Genomic DNA, 26666 nt, shown 5'->3' on the forward strand with positions numbered 1-26666 from the left:
TATGCAGGTTTGCGGTCAATGCGTTTTCTGGGTGTGCTTTGTGTTTTTTGGGAGGTGTCTGTTTTCTTGCAGTAGAAGCCGGCAAAAACACAGCAGATACGCATCAAAAATGCAAGCAGTGCGTTTTTGATGCATTGCTGTTGCGTTTCTATTGAAGTCTATGAAACCAAAAACGCAACCCTCTGCGAGAAAATCAGTCCCTGACCCTTTCCAAAAAATACAACTGTGGAGAACACACCGATGTGATTGTGACCTATAGAAAACCCTGTTCAATGGACTGTAGTGCCTGTAAAATTAAAAACGCACTGAAAAACACATAGGTGTTAACCAGGCCTGAGTGCCAGAAAGTGTAAAGTTGCATCAAAGTGGCACTACAGGAGCAGAACTGTCATACTTTCCTATAAGCCAAAAAAACCCCTCCCTGCAAAACGCATCAAAATTGCAACACTTGCGTTTTTGGTGCGAGTCCATTGACGTCTATTACACTCAAAACGCAATCTGCTACGGGGAAAAAAAAAGTCCCTGACCCTTTCCAAAAAAATGCACCGCCTCAAAACGCACAGATGTGAACTAGGTCCATAGGAAACCATGTTAAATGGACTGTACCACATGTCTGTAAAACGCATTTAAAAAACGCATAGGTGTGAACCATGGGCCAGACACATATCTGAAAACCTGTGCAGAAACATACGTTTTTATTTGTGTTTCTGGCTCAGGTGTGTATGAGGTCTAAGGGAACCCCAGCGCTTGAAAGGTGTCGTTCTAGCTTAACCGCTTGCCGATCGTATACTGTACATATATATGGCGGCAAGGCGGCTCTCCTGCGCAGGATGACGTACCTAGTACGCTATCATGCACTTCCGGGTCTGGGGCGTGCATACCCGCTGCCAGCGACCTGCTCCCGCTGTGATTAGACACTGATCTGCGGGTACCGTGGAATCCATGTCCGCCAGTACCCACTGATCATTAGGAAGAGAGCCGGAGCGGCGATCCTATGTAAACAAGGCAGATTGCTGTTCTGTTAGTAGGTAAGGCTTTGATCCTGTGTTCCTGCAAAGCAAGGACATGGATCAGTGTCTTCCTATAGTAAAAGCTGCTTTTAGCACTGATCACTGTATGTGTCACTGGTCCCCCCAAAAAAGTGTCAAAAGTGTCAGGTGTCCGATTTGTCGGCTGCAATATTAAAGTCCCACCATAAATCGCTGATCGCCGCCATTACTAGTAAAGAATAAAAAAAAATTCCATAAACATCCCTCGGTTTGTAGACACTATAACGTTTGTGCAAACCAATCAATATACGTTTATTGGAATTTTTTTTTACCAAAAATATGTAGCAGAATCTATATTGGCCTAAATTGATGAAGAAATTCGATTTTTTATATTTTTTTATTGGATATGTTTTATTGCAGAAAGTAAAAAAAAAATATTTTTCTTTTTCTTTTTCAAAATTTTTTTTGTTTAGATCCCAAAAAAATAAAAATCGCAGAGTGTCCGAATGTCCATCCCAATGTTGAAGTCTCGCTAAGTAGCTGATCGCTGCCAATACTAGTAAAAAAATAAATAAATAAAAGTAAATAAAAAGATCCCATAGTTTTTAGACGCTATAACATTTGCACAAATTAATCAATATAAGCTTGGGATTTTTTTAATGGCCTAAACTGATGAAGAAATTCCATTTTTTACATTTTTTTATTGGATATGTTCTATAGCAGAAAGTAAAAAAAAAATTGTTGTTTTTTTTTTTTAAATACTTTTTTGTTTACAGCTCAAAAAAGAAAAAAACGCAGGATGCGAATGTTTGTCCCAATGATGCAGTCCTGCTATAAGTCGCTGATCTCCGCTGTTCCTAGTTAAAAAAATTAAATAAAAATAAATAAAAATATCCCATAGTTTGTAGACGCTTTAACTTTTGCGCAAACAAATTAATATACGCTTATTGGGATTTTTTTGTTACCAAAAATATGTAGCAGAAAACATATTGGCCTAAATTGATGAAGAAGTTAGATTTTTAATCTTTTTTCATTAGATATGTTTTATAGTAGAAAGTAAAATACATTTTTTTTTTTTTTCAAAATATTTTTTTGTTTAGATCGCAAAAAAAAAAAAAAAAATCGCAGAGTGTCTGAATGTCCATCCCAATGTTGAAGTCTCGCTAAGTAGCTGATCGCTGCCATTACTAGTAAAAAAATAAATAAATAAAGAAAAAAAAAAATATCCCATAGTTTTTAGACGCTATAACATTTTGCACAAACCAATCAATATACGCTTGGGATTTTTTTTTTTACCAAAAAATATGTAGCAGAATGCAATTGCCTAAACTGATGAAGAAATTCAATTTTTTTACATTTTTTTATTGGATATGCTCTATAGCAGAAAGTAAAAAAATGTTGTTTTTTTTTCAAAATATTTTTTTGTTTACAGAGCAAAAATTAAAAAAAAAGCAGGATGCGAATGTTTGTCCCAATGATGCAGTCCCTCTATAAGTCGCTGATCGCCGCTGTTACTAGTAAAAAAAAAAAAAAAAATATCCCACAGTTTGTAGACGTTTTAACTTTTGCGCAAACAAATTAATATACGCTTGTTGGGAGTTTTTTGTTACCAAAAATATGTAGTAGAAAAAACATATTGGCCTAAATTGATGAAGACGTTTGATTTTTTCATTTTTTTCATTGGATATGTTTTATAGTAGAAAGTAAAAAAAAAAATTGTTTTTTTTTTTATTCAAAATATTTTTTTGTTTAGATCGCAAAAAATAAAAACCGCAGTGTCCGAATGTCCGTCCCAATGAGCCTGGGTTAGCACGCGGTTCACCCTGGGTGCCGTTTTTTGTTTCAAAATATATTTTTGTTTAGATCACAAAAAAAAATGCAGTCTCCGAATTTCCGTCCCAATGTTGAAGTCTCCCTATAAGTTTCTGATTGCCGCCATTACTAGTAAAAAAAATACAAATAAAAAAAAATATTAAAGTTTGTAGATGCTAAAACGTTTACGCTTATTAGGATTTTTTTTTTTTTACCCAAAAAAATGTAGCAGAATACATATTGGTCTAATTTAATTTTTTTACATTTTTTTTATTGGATATGTTTTGTAGCAGAAAGTAAAAAATATTGTTTTTTTTTTTTTTTTTTTTCAAAATTGTAGATTTTTTTTGTTTATAGTGCAAGAAATAAAAACCACAGAGGTGATCAAATACCCCCAAAAGAAAGCTCTATTTGTGGGGGAAATAAAGAACATCAATTTTATTTATGTACAGCTTCGCACGACCGCGCAATTGTCAGTTAAAGTAGCGCAGTGCCGCATCGCAAAAAATGGCCTGGTCATTAAAGGGGTAAAACCTTCCAGAGCTGAAGTGCTTAACCTCTTCCTGACCAATATGACGTCCTTGAATTTGGGCCCCTGTCCCCGTGAGCTCACACGCAGAAGCGAACGCATACATAAGTCCTGCCCACACATGAAAACGGTGTTCAAACTACACATGTGAGGTATCGCCGTGATCGTTAGAGCAATAATTCTAGCCCTAGACCTCCTCTGTAACTCAAAACCTGTAAAAATATTTAAAACGTCGCCTATGGGGATTTTTAAGTAGCGAAGTTTGGCGCCATTCCACGAGGGTGTCCAATTTTGAAGCGTGACATGTTGGGTATCTATTTACTCGGCATAACATCATCTTTCCAATTATGCAAAAAAATTGGGCTAACTTTACTGTTTTTTTTTTTTTTTTAAAGCATGAACCTGTTTTTTTTTTTCCAAAAAAAGTGTTCGAAAAATTGCTGCGCAAATACCGTGTGAGATAAAAATTTGCAATGACCGCCATTGTATTCTCTAGGGTCTTTGCTAAAAAAAAATATATATATATACTGTTTGTGGGTTCTATGTAATTTTCTAGCAAAAAAAATGATGAATTTTACATGTAGGAGAGAAATGTCAGAATTGGCCTGGATGGGAAGTGGTTAAAGTAAACGCAGTGCTGTATCGCAAAATGGCCTAGTCATGAAAGGGGAGTAAAAGCTTCCGGAGGGCAAGTGGTTAATTGAACTCCCCAGAGTTTAGAGGAATCTGCTCTGTAACAAATTGCAGCCAGTCAGCAGGGAGTACTGGCAAGAATGAAATGTCAGCTCTTGTGGTGAAGTGCTTTATGAGATAAGCAGAGACTTGTTTGATGATAAGGTGACCTCCTCCTGCCTTCCATGGTGTCATGGTGTCATGGTGTCAGGCTCCTCCCATGACGTCACTCGTGCCTGCCTGATAACAGCGCTGAGCTCTTCTCTTCCAGCACCCAGCTGGTTAATCCCTCTAATCCGCCTCTATGCAGTCGCAGCCACGCCCCCCCCAGCCCCCGATTGGACGAGCCGCCCGCTGGCCGGGACTCACACGGTGACTCCGCACAGCTTTGAATTGAAGTGGAGGCGTTCAGCTGCCTCTCCCCGCTCCTTCTCACTTCTCATAGGCTGAGCCGAGGAGGGGGCGGGGGGACAGGATCGTACACAAGTTCTACTGTCCCGGCCACAAAGTGTGCCAGTGTAGGGGGGAAGGTTCCTTTAAGTGATGGATTGCTGATCGCTGTGTTCCCGGGAGGAGAAGCTCTTGTATTGTATAGCTTGGATGGATTATGGGATTCTAGCCATGACTCAGGTAAGGGGACAGATCGGGCCGATCTTTATCGATCGATGTTTGGCTTTGTTCGGATGAGATGTGTGGAGGGAAGAGGGGCTGATTGTGTGACCCTGGACTGAGATTCTGGATCGTCGGTGTGGGATTATCGCTCCTCTGGGATCTCATTCTCACTGCTCTGAGATGGAAAAGATGGCCATATGGCTGCCATACACATATCAATTTTATCATCCGATCGACCAAAACCATTACACATCACTCCGCTTCCCATCCGTTTACAGTATATGATTCTGAATGCACGTTTATAATGCGTTTGCGGTGCTCTTTTTTTTAAACGCACGTGTGAACTAGACTGATTGAAATACATTCATACTGTACTGCGCTTAAAAACGCGTTCAGCTGACTTGATTTAGACCACAATCGATCTGCCAGTACGGAAAGCTATTGATCACGTTGCATCAATTGGCAGCACTGATCTGCTTAAATCATGAATTTGATAATCTCATCGATCTGTATATGAGATTGTATGGTGAAAACAGCGAAGCGATCGGTAATTTACAATCGTCTTATCCAACCATCAATTCTAATTGACTTCCCCCTCTCCCTATGTGTGTCATCATTCACATGGTTTGTTGACTATTGATGGATTATTCCTATCAGAAAAGAAATCAATTATTTACCAAAGCAGGGATGGCCACCGATACCCCATTCTCTGATAATTGATCGAAGGTACGATTGATCCATGTGTTGTCTTAGTGCTGACCAACACATAGAAACCACACCAAAGAGGTTTTGTTTGTGTTTAAATGTGGACAGATTTTATATTCGATCGGTATGATGGATTCTACGTCACATACACAGATATTGGGACTTTCAAAGTAATAATCAATATTCCGCTGAGATCAATTGAAATCAAAGGGGAGATCTATAATAGAGTCAGAGAGATCCACATCTATGAGTTTTTCGTTTATTTAATGATACAATTATATATATATATATATATATATATATATATATTAGTGACATCTAAATACAGTATATATATGTATAGTGACATCTGATACAATATAATATAGTGACATCTGTATACAGTATATATAGTGACATCTATATTCAGTATATATGTACACTGACATCTATATACAGTTAATATATTCACACCTATATACAGTATATATGTATAGTGACATCTAGTGATGTCTATATACAGTATATATAGTGACATCTGTGTACAGTGTATATAAAGTGACATCTATATACAGTATATATAGTGACATGTATATACAGTGTGTATATATATATATATATATATATATATATATAGTGACATGTATATACAGTATAGTATAATACAGTGACATCTATGTACAGTATATATAGTGACATGTATATACAGTGTGTGTGTATATATATATATATAGTGACATGTATATACTAGGAGCGTGTGAAGTTTGAATCCCGCCGATAGATTTTGCTGCTGATTTGTGTCTTTGCACGCTCCCTTGGGTTGGAAGGATCGATCGTATGGACACGTGTGTGGCCACTGTAATAAAGCGATGGCGTCTTGGCACTCTTGACCAATCCGGTGGCTGTAGACGGAGACAAAGGTGGCAGACGCTCCTAGACGGGAGTCCTGGGTGTTTGTCATTGTCTTCCATTGTTTGTTGGATGGTCTGTACTCTCCAGCAGACGTGATGAGCCCCCCTTGTAGAGTCCACCCCGATGACGGAGATGTTATAGAGGGAAGTCGATCGAAGGCTCCCACAAGTCTATTAGTTAATGAGTTGCCGGGTATTGGAAGCCTGGCAGGGGGGCTGATTGTGTGCGTGGCTTTGATGGCTTAGGTGGTAAATAGGCGAGCGGGGTAACTATGGGAACCTCGGCTGTAGGTTTGTGGGAACAGAATGGACAATGGGCAGTTTGTGAACATATTGGTGCTTATGAAGGGCATTAGAGACGAGTAAACAGCCCATTTGGAGGAGAGTTGGCAGCGATCGCTTTGCTCTTTCTGCATCAGTCCACTTGACAGCAAGAAAAAAAAAAAAAACAACTTTCCCGAGTCGGGGGCTAAACCTTCACAGGACATATTGGACTGATTTCCTCTTTTGTCAGCAAAGTTGTGAGCGATTAATAATCCTTTTTTTTTCTTTTTGCAAGAATGTAATGTGGTAATAAAACCGCAAAGTGTTTCTGTCTTCAGGCGGGGAGAGAAATATTTGGGTGGATTCTTCTTCTTCGCTGTTCACATTGCTGCCTTTGAAGCTGCTATTTGTTTAGCATACTTTCAATTATATGAAGGCGTCTTTTTTAGAAACTATGCAGTGCGTTGGTGAGATGGAGCCCGAGTCAACCAATCACAGTAGACTATATACAGTGCTGATTGGTGGCAGATGAGGTAGGCCAGACTTACTTATAGTGGCTGTAATCCTCACACATGAACAAAGCATATCCCTCTATAGTGTGTATTTGTCTCAATTAAGAGCACTAAGTGTCATTTCTCTGTGATGCCTGGTTCCTCTGTTATCAGCAACTGACAAGTTTTCCTGACACCAAGAGAAAAATGGTGACAGGAAAGGGACCTCCAGATGATTGACAGCCTCAGCTCTGCTCCTGTGTGCTGTGTAAAGGGGGTGTGTCCCTTCCCTCCAATCAGCTCTCACAGCTCCCCTCACTGAGCTCTGCAGAGTGTAATAGCTGTCCACACCCTTTTTTTTCTGACAGCTCAGACAAGCTTTATAATCGCTGACTTTGAAAGGGTGTAGAGAAGAGAAGACTGCAGATAAACAGATACAACTTATGTAGGAGGATTTGTTTCATCTCTGTGTATTACCTGAGGCCAGTCACTTCACTGGGTATATGTAAGGGTTTATAAGCACTTTAACCACTTCCTGTCCGCACTATAGCCGAAAGACGGATACATTGCAGACCTACTTTGCCGGGAAGGTGTCCATAGACATCCTCTAGTGCTCGAGCGGCCTTTGCGCTCCCTGCAGGGCGCACGCAGCGCGCTCTGTGACCAGCGAGTCTGTGAGACTCGGCTGATCACAGATCGGAGTAAGGGGTCGATCCTGACCACTTACCACGTGATCAGCTGTCAGCCAATGACAGCTGATCATGTGATGTAAACAGAGCCAGTAATCAGCTATAAAAATAAGATCCAATCACCGGCGGGTGTCAAAGGGACATCAGTCCCGATCGTGGAGAGCCTCTGCAGAGGCTTCTGAGCCTACCTGTGCCACCTACCAGTGCCCACAGTGTCACCTATAAATGTCACCAATCAGTGCCTCATCACCATTGCTACCTATCAATGCCACCTACCAGTGTCTATCAGTGCCCATCAGTGCCACCCATCAGTGCCGTCTTATCTGTGCCTATCAGTGTCACCTTATCAGTGCCGCCTTATCTGTGCCTATCAGTGTCGCCTTATCTGTGCCTATCAGTGTCGCCTTATCTGTGCTTATCAGTGTCGCCTTATCTGTGCCTATCAGTGTCGCCTTATCTGTGCCTATCAGTGCCGTCTTATCTGTGCCTATCAGTGCCGCCTTATCTGTGCCTATCAGTGTCGCCTTATCTGTGCCCATCAGTGTCGCCTTATCTGTGCCTATCAGTGTCACCTTATCAGTGCCGCCTTATCTGTGCCTATCAGTGCCGCCTTATCTGTGCCTATCAGTGTCGCCTTATCTGTGCCTATCAGTGTCGCCTTATCTGTGCCTATCAGTGTCGCCTTATCTGTGCCTATCAGTGTCGCCTTATCTGTGCCCATCAGTGTCGCCTTATCTGTGCCCATCAGTACCGCCTTATCTGTGCCCATCAGTGTCGCCTTATCTGTGCCCATCAGTGTCGCCTTATCTGTGCCCATCAGTGTCGCCTTATCTGTGCCCATCAGTACCGCCTTATCTGTGCCCATCAGTACCGCCTTATCTGTGCCCATCAGTACCGCCTTATCTGTGCCCATCAGTACCGCCTTATCTGTGCCCATCAGTACCGCCTTATCTGTGCCCATCAGTACCGCCTTATCTGTGTCCATCAGTACCGCCTTATCTGTGTCCATCAGTACCGCCTTATCTGTGTCCATCAGTACCACCTTATCTGTGACTATATATGATAAAAATGTCATTTGGGTACAGTGTTGTATGACCGCGCAATTGTCATTCAAAGTGTGAGAGCGCTGAAAGCTGAAAATTGGTCTGGGCGGGACGGGGGTTTAAGTGCCCAGTAAGCAAGAGGTTAAAGGCCAACTCCGCTGTTTAGAGCCTCTCTACTGCTTGGATAAATGTTAAAGCTCAGGCTGTAGTACTTACCTATCGCCCTGCTCTGGCCGGCTCCCACACCTTACTCCTCTGCCAAGAGCTCCGGCCTTTAGGAGCCGCCTCCAGGGTCATCATGTACAATATAGGGGCATGAACCCTGGATGGAGGGACACCACAGGCAGGAAACATAACAAGCAGGTTTTTTTTTTAATGGTTTTTTCATGTTAAAAAGATTAAAGCCCAACTTCAGGAATGTGGAAAATGGTGGGGCCCTCCAATGTTGGAGTTTTATACATTCCTGGATCTAGGCTTTAACCTTTTTTAACCCAGAGGAACCATCAAGCCTTGGGCTCGGCTCACATATAGGTGAATTGGATGAATCATTAACCGCATTCCAATTCACATAACATGAATCGGACAGCTTTCAATGGAGCCGGTTCACACATGTGCGGGGACGTCTGTGGTGTTCTTGGTCGGTTTTGGGTCCGGTTCAGGTGCGATTTCAGGTACAAAAATTGCACCAGAGCCGGTGAACAGAACCAGACTGCCGCACTAAAACCGCGGCCACATATGTGTGAGCCCAGCTTAAAGGTGATTGGAAGCCACAGACATGAACAAAGCATATCCTTCTATAGTGTGTTCTTGGCTCAATTCAGAGCGCTAAGTGTCATTTCTGTCTGCTGCTTTGTTCCTCTGCTATTAGTATGAGTCACTTCTGACATGTTTTCCTGATATCAAGAGAAAAAAGGTGACAGGGGAGGGACCTCCATCTGATTGACAGCCTCAGCTCTGTTCTTGGGTACTATATGAGGGGGTGTGTCCCTTCCCTCCAATCAGCTCTCAGGGCTCCCCTCACTGATGTAACTTCAGCTCTCCGCCCCCTGCTTTTCAGAGCGGAGAGATCCTGTTTAAATTCTGTACTTTAGATGTGGGGGAAAGACGGCTGCAGATAGACAGGTACAACTTACGTAGGCAGATTTGTTTCATTTTGTGTCAACCTGAGGCCAGTCACTTCATTGGGTACATATAAGGAATCCCTAATAATGATCACTATATCTAAAGCTCACTGATTGTTGGCCTGATGGTCAGTCGGAAGAAAACTCCTTACATTTGCAGTCATTAGAAGAAATCGGCCCATATGTACTAGATGTACTAGATGTACTAGATGTACTAGATCTACTAGATGTACTAGGCAATAATGTGGGCTGTACAAAGACAAGGACTGCATGTTTACCATTGTGGGGAGGTCTATTTTTCTTGGGCCCAACAAGCCTCACCCCATCAAATAAACCTTTTAGCCTATTGTTGAAGAAGAGCCCCAGTGGTATTGTTAGCCATTCAAGATGGTTTGATTGCTCTGACCAATGTTATCATAGTCACTGATTAGCTGTAATGTCAATAATAGGTCACTGAGCATATGGATGAAGGCCTGTGATAGAAAACACCTCTCTGTATGCTGTGCTTTATTTGACATATTCCAGTGTTGCATTCATTATGCTGTTTATATGCTGTACATAACATATTCTATACCACTCCACTCTGTAGAATGTGCAGGATATCCTGTACTTCATACCACTCCAATTTGTTCATTTGCTGGGCATTCTATACCCCACTCTAATTTGTATACTGCACTTTATGTTCTATATTTAACACCACCCAGCTCTGTGGACTGTGCTGTATGTTATATACTCCACAATGTGCTGTATGTGTTACTCCACATAACCCCAGTCTGTATGTTGTCCTGCATGTTATATACTCCTCATGACTCCACTCTGTACAGTGTGCTGTATGTTATATACTCCACACCACTCCACTCTGTACACTGTGCTGTATGTCATATACTCCACACCACTCCACTCTGTACACTGTGCTATATGTTATACTCCACACCACTCCACTCTGTACACTGTGCTATATGTTATACTCCACATCACTCCACTCTGTACACTGTGCTGTATGTTATATACTCCACATCACTCCACTCTGTACACTGTGCTATATGTTATATGCTCCACACCACTCCACTCTGTACAATGTGCTGTATGTTATATACTCCACACCACTCCACTCTGTACAATGTGCTGTATGTTATATACCTCACACCACTCCACTCTGTACAATGTGCTGTATGTTATATACTCCACACCACTCCACTCTGTACAATGTGCTGTATGTTATATACCTCACACCACTCCACTCTGTACAATGTGCTGTATGTTATATACTCCACACCACTCTGCTCTGTACACTGTTCTGTATGTTATATACTCCACTCTGTACAATGTGCTGTATGTTATATACTCCACATCACTCCACTCTGTACACTGTGCTATATGTTATATACTCCACACCACTCCACTCTGTACAATGTGCTGTATGTTATATACTCCACACCACTCCACTCTGTACAATGTGCTGTATGTTATATACCTCACACCACTCCACTCTGTACAATGTGCTGTATGTTATATACTCCACACCACTCTGCTCTGTACACTGTTCTGTATGTTATATACTCCACACCACTCCGTTTTGTACAATGTGCTGTATGTTATATACTCCACATCACTCCACTCTGTACACTGTGCTATATGTTATATACCTCACACCACATCACTCCACTCTGTACACTGTGCTATATGTTATATACCTCACACCACACCACTCCACTCTGTACACTGTTCTGTATGTTATATACTCCACACCACTCCACTCTGTACAATGTGCTGTATGTTATATACCTCACACCACACCACTCCACTCTGTACAATGTGCTGTATGTTATATACCTCACACCACTCCACTCTGTACAATGTGCTGTATGTTATATACTCCACACCACTCTGCTCTGTACATTGTTCTGTATGTTATATACTCCACACCACTCCGTTTTGTACAATGTGCTGTATGTTATATACTCCACATCACTCCACTCTGTACACTGTGCTATATGTTATATACTCCACACCACTCCACTCTGTACAATGTGCTGTATGTTATATACTCCACACCACTCCACTCTGTACAATGTGCTGTATGTTATATACCTCACACCACTCCACTCTGTACAATGTGCTGTATGTTATATACTCCACACCACTCCACTCTGTACAATGTGCTGTATGTTATATACCTCACACCACTCCACTCTGTACAATGTGCTGTATGTTATATACTCCACACCACTCTGCTCTGTACACTGTTCTGTATGTTATATACTCCACACCACTCCACTCTGTACAATGTGCTGTATGTTATATACTCCACATCACTCCACTCTGTACACTGTGCTATATGTTATATACTCCACACCACTCCACTCTGTACAATGTGCTGTATGTTATATACTCCACACCACTCCACTCTGTACAATGTGCTGTATGTTATATACCTCACACCACTCCACTCTGTACAATGTGCTGTATGTTATATACTCCACACCACTCTGCTCTGTACACTGTTCTGTATGTTATATACTCCACACCACTCCGTTTTGTACAATGTGCTGTATGTTATATACTCCACATCACTCCACTCTGTACACTGTGCTATATGTTATATACCTCACACCACATCACTCCACTCTGTACACTGTGCTATATGTTATATACCTCACACCACACCACTCCACTCTGTACACTGTTCTGTATGTTATATACTCCACACCACTCCACTCTGTACAATGTGCTGTATGTTATATACCTCACACCACACCACTCCACTCTGTACAATGTGCTGTATGTTATATACCTCACACCACTCCACTCTGTACAATGTGCTGTATGTTATATACTCCACACCACTCTGCTCTGTACATTGTTCTGTATGTTATATACTCCACACCACTCCGTTTTGTACAATGTGCTGTATGTTATATACTCCTCATCACTCCACTCTGTACACTGTGCTATATGTTATATACCTCACACCACACCACTCCACTCTGTACACTGTTCTGTATGTTATATACTCCACACCACTCCACTCTGTACAATGTGCTGTATGTTATATACCTCACACCACACCACTCCACTCTGTACACTGTTCTGTATGTTATATACTCCACACCACTCTGCTCTGTACACTGTTCTGTATGTTATATACTCCACACCACTCCGTTTTGTACAATGTGCTGTATGTTATATACTCCACACTGTATAGTATATACTCCACACTGTACACTGTGCTGTATAGTATATACACCACTCTGTATAGTATATACACCACTCTGTACAATGTGCTGTATAATATATACACCACTCCACTCTGGACTTTGAGTTGGAAGTTCTATATTAAACACCAGAATCTTGTGATATAAATTGAGAAGTTTTTTTGCGTCACTAAATTTTTTTTAGTCTGTAGTAATTCTACCCTATTGAACAAACTGTCTGATCTTTGCCAGTATTAATAATCTTATGGAGTATAACAAGTTTGTACAAAATATAAACAAGTTATTAGGACTAGAATGAGATCAGTTCTTGGCGCTCGGGGTGGACAATGGTTTACAGGGGTGACCTTAGTGATAAATCTGTATAAAGTTCCGGGGGGGGGGGGGGGATTGGCTCTGTGTCATTTCTGGTGGTGAAGGTGGAGAGATGAGAGATGTGCTACTTGTAGATGATATGTCCATAGAATTGAAGAACGAGGAGTCCATCCTTGTAGATGATATGTCCATAGAATTGAAGAACGAGGAGTCCATCCTTGTAGATGATATGTGCATAGAATTGAAGAACGAGGAGTCCATCCTTGTAGATGATATGTCCATAGAATTGAAGAACGAGGAGTCCATCCTTGTAGATGATATGTGCATAGAATTGAAGAACAAGGAGTCCATCCTTGTAGAATGTAGATGATATGTCCATAGAATTGAAGAACGAGGAGTCCATCCTTGTAGATGATATGTCCATAGAATTGAAGAACGAGGAGTCCATCCTTGTAGATGATATGTCCATAGAATTGAAGAACGAGGAGTCCATCCTTGTTTGTGGTGACCTCACTCTCCCTGTGTTTAGCAGACCACAAGAATTGGATTGGGAGATAGCCGTGTAAAGTGATGGCGTTGTTTGGTCTGGTACACAGACCCGTCCAGAAGTGATGTCGATTGATTGCAATGATCAGCCTGTAGAGGTCACACTTGAAGTTTGGATCACACAGGGAAGGAAGAGCGAGGAGCTGGGAGTATATACAGTATACGTTAGGATATATACCTTCTCTGTGCTGTGTTACAATTTCCATGAAAGATTTCTTTTCACAGCTCATAATTCAAAATGATTCAAATAATTCATAACTCATAATTCATAATTCAAACTCTTTAAGAAGAAGACTTCTATATTTATATCATAGAGACTGATTATTTACAGAATATATCCATTTATGGAAACGGTGTACTTTATTTATTTCTTTTTTTTTGTTTAGCATCATTTCAGAAGTAGTTCTACCCCTACAATATGATGTGTGATCGCAATACATCACAAAAGACACCTAACCTTAGAAGTCCAAGATAATAAGATAATAATAATAATAATAATAATAATAAGATAAGAAGGTAAATCATCCAGAACAGAGGTGTCCAACTTAATTCCATCACGGCCCACATCAGCAGTATGGTTGCCCTTAAAAGATTGGTTGTTTCTGGGGTGCAGGTTCAGGATTGGCTGGAAAGACAAGTGCATGAGAATAATGGTGACCACTCCGCTTTTATAAACTAATGACAGACTGACAGTATGTAGTCTATTATACTAGCACATACTAGCATATTACAGAGCTGCACAATTCTGGATAAAATTAGAATCACAATTTTTTTTTTTTGCTTAGAATAAAGATCACGATTCTTGCGGCGTAACATCATCTTTCACATTATACAAAAAAAAAAAAAAATTGGGCTAACTTTACTGTTTCATTTTTTTTTTAATTCATTGAATTGCAATTTTTTCCCCTAAAATTGCGTTTGAAAGACCGCTGCACAAATACAGTGTGACAGAATATATTTTATACCAATATAATGCTGCGCTATCCAAATGTAATCATACGGTAATCATACTAAATCATAATATTACTGACTGCAGTTAAATAGTGGTGGTGAGATATTCCATTCCTATGTAAAAAATCTAGTGAACATAATAATGCAATCTTATGTAGGGCTGAAACAACTAATCGATTATTAAATTAATCGATTACTATTTTCATAATTGATTAATCGGCCAGTAACATAACAGGGTTAAAAAAAAACTAAAATGAGCCCTTTATAATACAAAAAGAGCAAATAATTGCTACTGTAACTATGCTTTTTTCAGCCGCTGCATATTTGGAAAGGGTCAGGGACTTTTTTTTAACACAAAGTGGTGCTTTTTTGGTTCAATATACTTCAATGGAGAAGCTGCAGAAAAACATGCAATGCGTTTTTGCAGCAATTTGTGTTTTTTAATCGGCCCAACAACAAATTGTCCAAAAAAAATGCAAAATCACGTGTGCAAAAAATCAAAACGCACAGCAAAAAGCACAGCAGAAACAGATCAAAAGCAAACTGCATAGGTGTGTACTGAGACTTATGCTGGCCACACGGATCAATTTTCAGACGAGAATATTCAGACGAAAAATCTTTGTACATTCGCTGAATGAAAGAATTTTTCATTCCATTAAATTTTCACTTATTTTTAACATTCTGTTTTTAAAATGAATGTAACTTCTGAATGAAAACCACATACACTGTCTGAAAATTCCTTTGACCAAGAAGTATTCTATTATTTCCAAATTTTCCCATCACTGTGGTTGAAAATGAACTTCGATTTGACCCAACTAACGATTAGAAAATTGAACGAACGTTCTAAAAATTACAGTACATTTTTTTTTAAGGAAGATATTGTTTGTTTTTTAAATAAAAAAAATTTGATCTCTGAGTCTGATGATATTTACCAGATTCACCCTTTAATATACTGTTAGAGGATATATACTGTATATACTATTTCTCCTCTAATAGTATATACAGTATATCTCCTCTAATAGTATATACAGTATATCTCTCCTCTAATAGTATATACAGTATATCTCTTCTAATAGTATATACAGTATATCTCTCCTCTAATAGTATATACATTATATCTCCTCTAATAGTATATACAGTATATATCTCCTCTAATAGTATATACATTATATCTCCTCTAATAGTATATACAGTATATCTCTCCTCTAATAGTATATACATTATATCTCCTCTAATAGTATATACAGTATATCTCTCCTCTAATAGTATATACATTATATCTCCTCTAATAGTATATACAGTATATATCTCCTCTAATAGTATATACAGTATATCTCTCCTCTAATAGTATATACAGTATATCTCCTCTAATAGTATATACAGTATATATCTCCTCTAATATTGTATACAGTATATCTCTCCTCTAATAGTATATACAGTATATCTCCTCTAATAGTATATACAGTATATATCTCCTCTAATAGTATATACAGTATATCTCTCCTCTAATAGTATATACAGTATATCTCCTCTAATAGTATATACAGTATATCTCTCCTCTAATAGTATATACAGTATATCTCCTCTAATAGTATATACAGTATATCTCTCCTCTAATAGTATATACAGTATATCTCTTCTAATAGTATATACAGTATATCTCTCCTCTAATAGTATATACAGTATATTTCCTCTAATAGTATATACAGTATATCTCCTCTAATAGTATATACAGTATATCTCTCCTCTAATAGTATATACAGTATATCTCTTCTAATAGTATATACAGTATATCTCTCCTCTAATAGTATATACAGTATATTTCCTCTAATAGTATATACAGTATATCTCCTCTAATAGTATATACAGTATATCTCTTCTGTCTGTTATTCTCAGAGTGGATTAGAGATTTTGCTCCCTAATCATATAGTTGGTTATTTACATTTACTACTGCATAGAGATATTTAAGAATAAATTGCCTATTTTTTAAACTTTACATATTAACTAAATTATACACCACACTTTTTTTAAAGGTTATTATCCGATTAATCGATTAATCGAAATAATAATCGGCCAACTAATCGATTATGAAAAGAATCGTTAGTTGCAGCCCTAACCTTATGCGATTATAAGTTGTGATCATAAACAATTAAAAAAAAAAAAATATTAATAATAATTGCAATCCTATGCGATACTCCCAATGACAACCTGTGTAGCATACACACCTCTATATACTTTGAATTTTTATATTGATTTATTGTATATTGATGCACTTTTATATAGATTTATGCAAATTACAGGTTGTCACTGCAATTATCGCAGTTATCGCAATTATCGCACAGGGTTGCAAATTTCTCTATTGCATATAGAGTGTGTATATAGAGGTGTGTATACTACACAGGTTGTCATTGGAAGTATCGCATAGGATTGCAATTTTTAATTTAAAAAAGTTTTTAATTGTTTATGATGATTTTATGTAACAAATCTAGTAAAAAATCTAATGAACATAAAAATGCAATCTTATGCGATTATAAGTTGTGGTCATAAACAATTAAACATTTTTTAAATTAAAAATTGCAATCCTATGCGATACTTCCAATGACAACCTGTGTAAAAATCCTAGGCTTATAACATCATGCACAGCTCTCTCTCTCACTATCGTGAGAGTTTGCCAGGAAGGAAAGGGGGGGGGGGGGGGTGAGTCATAAGAGGGCCAATGAGAGCTGCCGAGCTGGAGGTGTGTGTGTTTGTGTAAATCCAGAACGTGAACAGATAGCAGCTTCAGTTAAAATGGACGCAGCCAGACTCAGTGGAGGGAGATTTCTGCAGCATATTTGGCAAGTACAGAATCACAGTATATATAATATAATGTGCAAAGTGGTTGGAGGGAAGCTTCAGAATGGCAAAGATGGTTTTTATTACAAATTATGTGAGCAGACTGCAGTTCCTCCTTAAGTGGTTAAACGGACCTCTTTATATCCCTTTGATCTAAAATAACTAAATGTTACTTTGTATCTCTTCTCTATCTCTCAGCTGAGGAATGTTGATAAACATTTGCCAGCTTTTTTTTTTTAACAGCTCAGCTCTGCACTGTTTACATAGAATCACGGAGATGGCTGATTAGGATTGTGAGGGGGATGGAATCGAGTCCAAAACAATGTTCCTGTAGTATTTTTTTAATGCAACAAAATGTACAGCGCTGCGGTGTAGGTACATTGCCACGAGCTTGTAGAATATTGGAAAGTCAACCTAAAAGGAAAACACTCATGAAAGAAATATTATATTCAGCATTTATAGTGTCAACAGTTTGCACAGTACTTTACAATATAAAAAAGGGAGACGGTATAGTTACAATACAATAAAATACAGTTGGGTTAAGAAGACCCTGCTCACAAGAGCTTACAATCTAATAGAGTGAGGCAAGTGGTACAAACAGTAATAACTGTGGGGGATGAGCTGATGGAAGAGTTAAAAGTCCAGTTGTTAGTTGGAAGCAGGATAGGCTTCCCTAAAGAGATGAGTTTTCAGGGATCACCTAAAGGCATCCAGAGTAGAAGATAAAGAGGCAGATTGAGGTAGAGAGTTCCAGAGGATGGGAGAGGCTTTGGAGAAGTCCTGGAATCTTGGGAGGAGCGGAGAGGACGGTTTGGGTGATATTTGGAGAAAAGACTCATGATGTAGCTCGAAGCAGAGTTGTGGATGGCTTCTTCTATGTTGTTAGTATTTTAAATTTAATTCGCTAGGCAATCAGAAGCCAGTGGAGGGATTGGCATAGAGGGGTAGAAGCTACCATAGGTGAGATCTGCTTCTGAACATGGCTGGCTGTCATTTCACTTCGATTTTATTAAAATCACTGGTCTGGCCGAATTAGGAGAAGAACATTTAACTTTTTACCAATGTGTCTAATGTACATACCGTGTTTCACCGAAAATAAGACCTACCCCAAAAATGAGACCTAGCGTTATTTTCCAGGAGGGTTGCAACATAAGCCCTACAGAGGAAATAAGCCCTAGTTTAAAATGCTTGTAAAATCCTATAATCCTCTCTATTACGGTACTATATAATGTACAATGTGTGTGTTTCTGTAATATAATTGCGGGGAAGAGAGCTCCGTCGGATCACAGAAGTGCAAAGCGGCGCTATAACGAAGGTATTTGGCACAATTATATTACAGAAACACACACATTGTACTATATACTACTGTAATATAGTAAATGATAGGATTTTACAAGTATTTTAACTCAGTTCACACTGGGGATTCCTGACAGGCAGGGAAAGAGAGGGGGAGAGAAGACAGCACATCACATGGTAAGACCTACCCTGAAAATAAGCCCTACTGTGTCTTTTGTTGACAAAATGAATATAAGACCCGGGCTTATTTTCGGGGAAACACGGCACAAGTTCCAGGTCAGTTTGGTTCTAATAATGACTCACAAGTCTGGGAAGCACTCTTATGTCTATGGGCCAATGTACGATCCCAAATCTCATACTACTAAGACATTCTAGATTGTAAGCTCTAATGAGCAGGGCCCTCTGATTCCTCCTGTATTGAAATTTATTGTAACTGTACTGTCTGCCCTAATGTTGTAAAGCACTGCACAAACTGTTGGTGCTATATAAATCCTGTATAATAATAATAATAATAATAATCTCCTCCTTTTCAGAATTACACTTGATTACATAACTTAAAGGGGAACTAAACCCATCAATTTAACAGTTTCAAAAAAACAGTTACATTCCCGACACGTGCCAGGAATGTAACTGTCTCATTGCTTGTGCTCTCAACCAAACTGTCAAACCATCAAATGGGGGGTGTCATAACTGATCACATGTGTAGCATCATGGGAGTTGAAGATCAAACAGAAGCCAAGGCGTCTTGCTCACGATACTCCTATTTGAGCATCTAATTTTTCAGGCGTTATTTTTTTTTAAGGCCCCTTTCACACTGGGGCAGTGGGTGCATCAGCGGTTTACCGTCAATTTCGCGTCGCTATTCGGCCGCTAGCGGGGCACTTTTACCCCCTGCTAGTGGCGAGAAAGGGTTAAAACCACTTTGCCGGTGGTAACGCTGCAATGCCCATTGATTTCAATGTGCAGGAGCGGTGGAGGAGCGGTATACACACTGCTCCTTCACCGCTCCAAAGATGCTGCTTGCAGGACTTTTTTTAGCGTCCTGCCAGCGCACCGCTCCTCGGGGCTTTCACACTGGAGAGACGGGAACGGCTCTTTCAGGGCACTTTGCAGGCACTATTTTTAGCGCTGTAGTGCCTGCAAAACGCCCCAGTGTGAAAGGGGTCTTTTCATGCATATGCGTTTGCACAATTTTCGCGCAAATTTAAACACATTTCCATGCATGCACAGAAGCTTGTTATTGCATTAACAATGTCAATGGACAAATTTGCGTTGGACTTCAGCTGGTTCAGCAGGGACCGGCCTATAAGCCTATAAGGCTTACCTGTAGGTAAAATGAATATCTCCTAAACAAGCACCGTTTAGGAGATAGTCACACTGGGTGTAGCCAGTGACATCACTGGCGCATGCGTTCTGAAGAGGGCTCTCGCGTGCATGAGCGGAAGTGACGTCATTGCGGCTCCTGCCAATCACACAGCTGAATCACGCAAACCCGGAAAGAAAGACTGGGGGAAGATGTCAGCCCTCTCAGTGGTGACAGCACGGTGCTGGAGAGCTTTTTTGTAAGGTAAGTATTTCATAATATGCTAGAGCTGCATGATTAATCGATAAAAATAAATCACGATTGCATTGTCAGCTCGTTTTAAATAAATGGTCTGCCCTATTATGCCACGTACATACAGTCGGAATTTCCGACAACAAATGTTCGACGTGAGCTTGTTGTCGGAAATTCAGACCATGTGTAGGCTCCAATGGACATTTTCTGTCGGAATTTCCAACAACAAAAATTTGAGAGCTGGATCTCAAATTTTCCGACAACAAAATCCGTTGACGTAAATTCCGAACGTGTGTACACAATTCCGACGCACAAAAGTCCACGTATGCTCTGAATCAAGCAGAAGAGCCGCACTGGCTATTGAACTTCATTTTTCTGGGCTTGCCGTACGTGTTGTACGTCGCTGCGTTCTTGGCGATCGGAATTTCCGACAAGATTTGTGTGACCGTGTGTATGCAAGACGAGTTTGAGCCGACATCCGTCGGGATTTCATTGTCGGAATGTCCGATCGTGTGTACGGGGCATTGCAGTGCACATAAACACACAAAATATGCTCCTGCAGCACAACAGAGCAGAAAAGCGTGAAGAGACCCTAAATATTGCTTTGGTCTCCTCAGTGAAGGGACACGCCATTGTTACTTGGTCTCCCATAATCTTTAATACTGTTATTTGTCTCTCTGAAGTTAATCCTCACAATACAACAGCTTGGGGGTCTAGCCTAGTAACTATGGGTGGGCCTGTGACTAAAAAAATATACACTGTATGTGTGTGTGATAGATTTATTTCTATTGTATATAAAAGCATATATAATGTTAAGATTGTTCCTAACTGCAATGTGTATTTCATGTGGAATAAGTCATATAAAAGTATTTCTCATACATCTATTTGTATTGCTCTACAAACCAAAAAGAAAAGATGGTGATTCTATATACAGTGTGTAGCAGACTTGGAAGTCTTTAGGCAATAAAGGATCATTTTACTTGATTGGGAATAAAATGCTCCAACTCAGAATAATATATGAGGGGGGTTTAGAACAAATAACACTTTCATGTTGATTCATGGTGTCAAATTTTACACAATCATAAAATCTTTTGTTTCCTGCCTTTTTGATTTCACTGCTAAACTGCACCCATCGGCAATGAAATCCTGCCCTAACATCGTTATTTAACTATTTCAGGCAACATTTTTCCTCCAACCTTTTAAAATGTGATGACGCTATTACCTTCAGAATCTATTTCAATAGAAATTTCACATACAGTGTGTTTAGTAACAGGCAGCTGTTTTCTTTTTTTTTTTTTTAATGCACTCCTTTAACCACTTCAGATTTTACCCCCTTCCTGACCAGAGCACTTTTTGCGATTCGGCACTGCGTCGCTTTAACTGACAATTGCGCAGTCGTGCGATGTTGCACCCAAACAAAATTGACGTCCTTTTTTTCCCACAAATAGAGCTTTCTTTTGGTTGTATTTGATCACCTCTGCAATTTTTATTTTTTGCGCTATAAACAAAAAAAGAGTGACAATTTTGAAAAAAGAGCAATATTTTTTACTTTTTCCTATAATAAATATCCCCCAAAAATATACAACTTTTTTTCCTCAGTTTAGGCCAATATATATTCTTCTTCATATTTTTGGTAAAAAAAAATCGCAATAAGCGTATATTGATTAGGGGTGCAACGGATCAAAAAAATCACGGTTCGGATCGTTCCTCGGATCAGGAGTCACGGTTCGGATCATTTTCAGAGCAACAAAAAAAAAAATCTCCCCCACTGTAATATCCACAATCTCCCTATTGGCAGAGTATTGGCAGAGTATTGGCAGGGTACTGGCGGGTATATTGGCAGGGTATTGGCAGGGTATTGGCAGAGTATTGGCAGGGCATTGCAGAGTATTGGCAGGGCATTGCAGCAGGGTATTGCAGAGAATTGGCAGGGCATTGCAGCAGGGTATTTCAGAGAATTGGCAGGGTATTGCAGCAGGGTATTGCAGAGAATTGTCAGGGTATTGCAGAGTATTGTCAGGGTATTGCAGCAGGGCATTGCAGAGTATTGGCAGGGCATTGCAGAGTATTGGCAGGGCATTGCAGAGTTTTGGCAGGGTATTGCAGCAGAGCATTGCAGAGTATTGGCAGGGCATTGCAGAGTATTGGTAGGGCATTGCAGAGTATTGGCACTGCTGCTATCCGATCTCTCCCCTCCACTCTACAGACCAGTACACAGAGGGGAGAGAGGAACCGGTGTCATGGCATGACGCCGGTTTGTTACAAGTGATCGCTCCGTCATATGACGGAGTGATCACATGCTAAACGGCCACCGGGTGTATCAAGATGGCCGCCGCTCCGGAGCTAGGCCGAAGCCGCGGCCTTTCCTATGGCCGAGGCCACAGAGCGCTCCGCGGATCGCGGGTGTCCCGTACGGATCAACCTCCGCGGATCGGATCACGGAACGATGATGATCCGTTGCACCCCTAATATTGATTGGTTTGTGCAAAATGTATAGCGTCTACAAAATAGGGGATAGTTTTATGGCATTTTTATTATTAATTTTTTTTTTAGTAATGGTGATGACCTACAATTTTTATTGTGACTGCGACATTATGGCGGACACATCGGACACTTTTGACACTATTTTACCATTGACCATTTAACATAAATGACCACTGTCATTTATACAGCAATCAGTGCTATAAAAGTGCACTGATTACTGTGTAAATGACATTGGCAGTGAAGGGGTTAACCACTAGGGGGTGATGAAGGGGTTAGGTGTGTCCTAGGGAGTGATTCTAACTGTGGGGGGGGGGATGGGCTTCAACACACATGACAGCGATCACTGCTCCCGATGATAGGGAGCAGTGATCTCTGTCATGACACAAGGCAGAACGGAGAAATGCCTTGTTTACATAGGCACGTCCCCATTCTGCGGCTCTGTGACACGATCGCCGGGAGACCGGCAGGCATCGAGTCCACGGGTCCCACGGGCACGGTCACGCTTGCCAACCCTGCCAATTAAAGGGGACGTACAGTACGCCCTTTTGCCCACCGCTGCCATTGTGCCGACGTATATCGGCGTGCAGCGGTCGGCAAGTGGTTAAAGTATAATTAAAAGCAACATTTTTTCAAGTTTTAGATAGAGTGGATAGAGTGGTAATGGATTAGAACAACTGTCAGGTATTTTATTGCTGTCCGTACCCCATTAGGGGGATTTACTGATTTACTGAAAATGACTGAAAATCCTATATTTTCTGTTTTCCCCAAAACCGCAGGAGAAGGAATATCTTCCAATGGGGACACTATTTCTAGTGACCCCGGGGACAACAGGAATTCCCTCACTTTGGAAGGATTTCTTCTCACTTCCTGTTCTGTCTAGGGAACAGAAAGTGAAGAGAAATCTCCTCCATGGGACAGGGTGGCTAACCCCATGCAGCCCCCTCTCTAAAGCCTGGTACACACAGGGTTTTTTTTTTTTTTCTTTGTTCAACCCAGCAGGCCAGATGAAAAAAAAAAAACGAGCTTGCAAATGGATTCCTGTTAGTACAGCAATCTCCCCGCTGATGTTTTGTGTTCTGTGCCCACCAGAACACACTGGTCAGTGCTTGCAACCATTGGCTCAGCAGCTGTTTTTCCAGCATGCCCGTTCGACAGAAGCCGGATGTTCAGCAGGCTTCTGTCGGACAGGCTGCTGTACACATGGGCTGAATATCGGATAGTTTTTGATGAACTGGCCGATACTCGGCCTGTGTGTACCAGGCTTTAGGTTCTCCCAGTCGTGATCACACGCTTGCCCCAACACATAAAATACATGGGTATTGGCCCTGAATTGTGTGATGACAGACTGGGGCTTCCGGGAGCAGAAGGCAGCGCCAGAGCTGGCCGGAGCAGGAAAAAGGATGAGTAATCCTACCTGTTCCTCTACCCCCTAGACATAATGAGCATTTATCCCATTGCAGGAATTTTACCAAATTTTGTTGCAGATTCCTACCTGTTTCTGCTCTGAAGAAAAAGCTGTTTGTTTTTCTATGTCCATGTGCAAAGTGAATCTGAATGGGAGTTACTTTTCATTATCAATCAGCTGATGCACTTGTAGTGTCTGAATCCTTTCTCAAGTGATTAACTCTTTGGGAGTATCTCACAAAAAATGATTTTTGATGCCTAAAATTTGGATTTGTATCTTAGGCCTGGTTCACACGTATGCATTTTTTATTAGCGTGTTTTCAGTTTTGCAGAAACACACTACAGTCCATTTAACATGGTTTCCTATGGATGTAGTTCACATCTGTGCATTTTATGGAAAGGGCCAGGGTTTTTTTCCTGGTTCTTGGTTCCATAGACTTCAATGGTTTAAAGATGTGTATTGAAAAAACGCAAAATGTACCTGCAATATGCAAACTGCAACCTGCACAAGTGTGAATCAGTCCTTAGTGCAGACTGCTGGGAAAATCAGTGAGCCAATCACACAGGCAGGATATGACCTTTCTGGGGAAGTTCTGTATAGTGGTGCACCGAAATGAAAATCTTGGTGCCGAAACCGAAAAAATTCAGGATGCACTTGGCCGAAACCGAAATTGACGTTTAAAAAAATAAAAAAAATAAAATATATAATATATATAATTTTTTTATATACGGTATATATATATGTATATATATATATATATATATAAATATGCAGCAAGCAGGATTTATAACACCGCTTCAAAAGTTGCCGATAATGGCCAACAATGAATGCATGTTCATTTAAATTCACAATATTAAAACATTGAATAGAATAGAATTATTTCTAAATGTTATATATATATATATATATATATATATATATATATATATATATATATATAATGTATAAATAATTGTATTCTATTCAATGTTTTAATATTGTGAATTTAAATGAACATGCATTCATTGTTGGCCATTATCAGCAACTTTTGAAGCGGTGTTATAAATCCTGCTTGCTGCATTTTGGTGCTTATTTGGCAAACTGCACCGAAAAGGCACCTCCCCATTGAAGTGCATTGAAAACACAGGCAAGAATGCATCAAAAATGCACCCATGTTGTGTTTTTAATGCATTTTTATGAGTCACATGATCTGTGAAAAACACCATAAGCAAGGTAAAAATGCGGCCTTTTTATCGGCATTTTATTTTCCGTTCAGCACAATGCTGAAAACCCTATTTTCGGCTGATAGTTTTCAGCGGCTGAAATTTCTGTGCATCACTATTCTGTCCACCGACTGTGTAAAGAAGGCCTCCAGGGTGCCATATTGCATTGAATTTTACAGAAAATGACAGCACCGCAGGTTGCAAAGGAAAGGTAACTTTTAATAATAATCATTTACAATATGACCTGTGTTGCAATTTATATGCTATATTATTTTTTTCTTTTCCTTTTTTTTTTTTTTTTGTGAAAAAGCGGAGTTACCCTTTAAATGACTACATTACTTCCTTTAGCCCACACTAACACGTATAGATAAATGCTTTCTATATTCCTTGTTTATATAAAGTTTTATCTGCCTGTCTGGCATATCTGGTCTTTTTCAGAGATGCTGACATGTGTGATTTTAAAAAATCAAGGCACAGTTAAAACTTTTCTTGCAAGCAATGTATACAACTGTCTACCCTATGGTCTTATTCTTCTGTAGTGTCTGTGACTTCCTTTCCCTATCTAGGCCATGCCTCCCATTGTATCACACTAATGTCACACAATGCTACAAGGTCACCACCGCAAACAATTAGAATACTGCGAGATTTATCACTCGGGAAAGATAGCGAGAACTGTGAAACAATGTGAAAGTGATGACTTTTGAAAACATCAGAATTAACACCTAAAAGAGGAGTGAATAACCTTTTTTTTTTTTTTTTTTTTTACACAAAAATAGAGGTGTTAGCAGTGTACGTTCTACACTAAGCCATGGGTGGTGTTCTGAGAAGACGGCATTGTTCTAATTAGCAAAGCTTGGTAACAGTCAAATGTAGGTTAGTAGACCAGGACTAGCCCTAGTCCATTACTGCTCTGTATAATGACTTCATGGTGACCGCTCTTGGAATAGGCGCCCTTTTCACTGACATAGTACCTTATTTACTTACTCTATTACATAGTGGTTTTTATTTTATAAACGTTTTTATAATAACCTATCCTTCAAATAATTCC

At 39.9% G+C, this 26666-nt stretch overlaps 1 protein-coding gene across 2 annotated transcripts in view; it reads left to right on the forward strand.

Moving 5' to 3' along the window:
- Positions 1-26666, forward strand: part of MID1 (midline 1) — a 659238-nt gene that overhangs the window by 400482 nt on the left and 232090 nt on the right. The window contains exon 1 of one of the 2 annotated variants that reach the window (XM_073616350.1): positions 4377-4632. The exons of the other annotated variant lie outside the window; for it this stretch is intronic. The gene's annotated coding sequence lies outside the window, so the exon portion shown is untranslated. Of the gene's footprint in view, positions 1-4376; positions 4633-26666 lie in introns of those variants that run through there. 2 annotated transcript variants of the gene reach the window in all.

This window comes from Aquarana catesbeiana, linkage group LG02 (assembly GCF_042186555.1).
Source record: "Aquarana catesbeiana isolate 2022-GZ linkage group LG02, ASM4218655v1, whole genome shotgun sequence".
In the NCBI taxonomy this organism is placed as follows: domain Eukaryota; kingdom Metazoa; phylum Chordata; class Amphibia; order Anura; family Ranidae; genus Aquarana; species Aquarana catesbeiana.